Consider the following 3,220-nt stretch of genomic DNA (forward strand, 5'->3'; position numbering starts at 1 on the left):
AAATTTTAAATTTTAATGTGAGGAAGAATTTATAATTGAAGATGTCCTTGAGAATGGCTGAAATGGCCGAAACGTTGGACTGTTGAAATAAAAAGTGTTGAGACTAAAAAGGATACAATTTTTGATTTATTTAATAAATATATTTATATTCATTCTTAACTCCAGCTTAATTTATAATACCATTGAGATGTAAACAATGGAACAAAGAGAATGAAATATTTTTTTAGCATGAAGAGTTTCTCAAAATTTCTTCGTTCCATTGTTTACATCTCTACCCAACAAAACAACTTTGGTGAAGACCTACATTGTGTCGGCAATTAATAAATAGCTGAAAATTATTTTTTCTTATTGACCACAGCCATGACCTTCTCCTTCAAATTCACAAAAGGTTAACCATCAATATATAATTTAAATATTTTTTTACTGTTGTCTTACAAAATATTAAAAATTTAATGTTTCAAAAAAATAACATTCTAACTGGCTGGCCTTTACTAGTTTATTTAAATTGATCTAAATACAAACGCATATCACGATTGAATGAAATTAAGCTGAATGTTTATTTTCTTTAAATATTTAATTACAATTGCATTATAAAATTTAATGTTTGAAAAATTAAAATTCCAATTGATTGAATTTTATTAGTATGTCTGAATACAAATATATAAATCAGTAAAAAAATAGAAGTTTATATTAAATTGTAATTTATCTGCTAATTGAATATGAGCCGCTGTTAAGAATATATTATATTAACAAAGAATTATATTGGTTATGATTAGTTTTCCAGTAGCAATGTTTTTCAAATCTTTCAAGACCTATCCATTTTTTAAGTTATGTTTTCTGCTAATGACATATCAAAGAAAAAGAAATATCTAAGCCTCATAATGTAATTACAAATATTTATTAAAGCAAACAGCTATAAAACTGACTGTGTAATATGTGTGTAAGGTGAATCACACTTCTTATCAGTTTAGCACTACATGTGAAGACTACAAAAGTAGTATAATGAATCGTCTGGTTATATCTCTTTGGATTATATTTATTTCTACCAAATATGTAAGTATTATTGTTGCTTGATGATCATAGTAATTTAGTATAACTAAATATTACCCATAAATCTTTGATGTCTTAGGGCTGGTCATGCTAATAATAAAGGGGTGGACTGTATGGAATAATTTAATTGATAGAATCAAAGTACAAAATCAACTTTACATAATTTTAACAGTAAAAATAAGGCTACATGTACAAAATAAAAAAAAAATTTAAATCTGCCCAGACAAACGGACTAAACTTCCAATTCATTACAAAACGCTGATCTACATGACTGTAATAAGGCCAATCTGGGCATACAGAATTGAGCTTTGGGACTACACTAAACCTTCGAATTCCATTTGTATCCAATCGTTACAATCCAAAATCCTCAAAGCTCCTTATTTTGTCACAAATAATATCATCCATAAAGACCTTGATGTTCTATATATAACCGACCTAGCCCGAACCAGGTATCAATCCTTCCATTATAAACTTCCTAACCACACAAACAAACTAGTTTCTAACCTTCCTTCCTCTTCTATTCCTGACAATCCTCCGAGGCGCCTGAAAATAGGATGGCCTTGAGACCTTCTAATGTAGAAATATTATTAGAGTGCTACCAATGGGTAGTTTCTCTACTTGTCTATAACACTCCATTATGATCTTAGATCAAATTTACTGAATGTATTTTTATGTATTATAATGTACAGTTGTAAATATCAATAAATAAATGATAAAAAAAATTAATTTTGGCTAAACTAAAATTTTCTGTAACTATTCTAAAATTTAATGAATTCTTACTTGAAATGTATAGCTGTTGATTAATAAATTAATTTTGTCTTTGTCTCACATTGCAAACTTACTTGATTTATGATTTCATATTACTTCAGTTTTCTCTGTTGATTTGGGACCAGATCTGTTTTTTCTGTCTGGTTCTGGTAGTGCTAACTCCACTCAATCATTCTTCTCATCGAATTCAAATTAATTAAATTTAGAGATTGTTATTTCACTTTTAAGGCATCCTAATATATTCAAGTGCAGTCCACCAGGGCAAGGTAGATCTTCGTTTGTTTGAAATGATGACTATATAATTATGTACAGTGATGATATTCAAAATATTTAATTAAAGGTTCGGTAACAGAAATTTTTTTTGCTTAAATGGGGCATTAGATCAAAAACTGACCTATATTATATATATTTTTGATCTCAAATATTTTTTAAAAGAAACAAATCTTCTGAGAAATGTTACGTGTGTTAAACAAGGTTTCGAAAAAATTCAAAAATTTTTAGAAGAAATTATTTTTTTTTCCTAAATCCGTTACTGAATATTTGCACTAGTTGTGCATATGATGAATATGTAATTGAAGCAGATTCAAGTTGGTTTGAATACGATGAAGGAGGTGATCCTTATACAGATTTCTTATTTATGTTTGTTTGTTAGTTTTGAAAGGGCATTTAACAGCCTGGTCATCAACGCCCGTTGGTTGTTGGTTTTAGATTTCTTATTTATAATAAGTATATTTAAAATTTTAAATAAAAGTTTCTCATTATTCTATAAATAGGACTATATCGATTAAAATAAATATAAATATACTAAGTACTAGCTACTCTTAAACAAAACATTACATATAAATTTGTTTCTTTAATAATTGAAAGTTATTTTTTAAAATTTTATTTAATATTTATTTATTGCTATTTACAACTGTACATTATAATACATTTAATAAATCTGATATCAGTTAACTATTGGTAGCACTCTATTAGCTGGTCTCTCGTGGCCATCTTCTTTTCAGGTGCCTCGAAGGATTGTCAGGAATGGAAGAGGAAGCAAGGTTAGAAACTAGTGGGTTTGGGTGGCTAGGAAGTTTATAATGGAAGGAGTGATATCTGGTTGAAAGTTATTTAAAAATAATTATGACATGAGAAGATGATCGGGGGTACGATCATCAAAGATTCCAAAATAAACAAACTTATTTATTTGTGAACCTTTTATGACCGTATCTCTGACCATCTTCTCCTCATATCAACCTACAACCAACTATTACTACTTTATAAAAAATAATTACAAACAATGAGATTTAAAATACTAAATATTAAATGATTAAAATAGGTCATGGATACGATAATGTTGCTCTTAAACCAAGTAAAATTTTAATTTATAAGTACATGAAGACACTAATTTCAGTCAAAT

The 3,220-nt window shown here is 27.9% G+C and overlaps 1 long non-coding RNA gene across 1 annotated transcript in view; it reads left to right on the plus strand.

The window, feature by feature from the left end:
• The first annotated feature begins 935 nt into the window (after window positions 1–935).
• The window catches only part of LOC106680097 (uncharacterized), a 7,427-nt gene continuing 5,142 nt past the window's right edge, over window positions 936–3,220 (plus strand). Inside the window, exon 1 of the long non-coding RNA XR_010842667.1 lies at window positions 936–1,053. This is a non-coding gene — a long non-coding RNA (uncharacterized lncRNA). The remainder of the gene's footprint in view (window positions 1,054–3,220) is intronic.

Source organism: Halyomorpha halys, unplaced genomic scaffold, assembly GCF_000696795.3.
Source record: "Halyomorpha halys isolate HHAL.00 unplaced genomic scaffold, Hhal_1.1 Scaffold242.1, whole genome shotgun sequence".
NCBI lineage: Eukaryota > Metazoa > Arthropoda > Insecta > Hemiptera > Pentatomidae > Halyomorpha > Halyomorpha halys.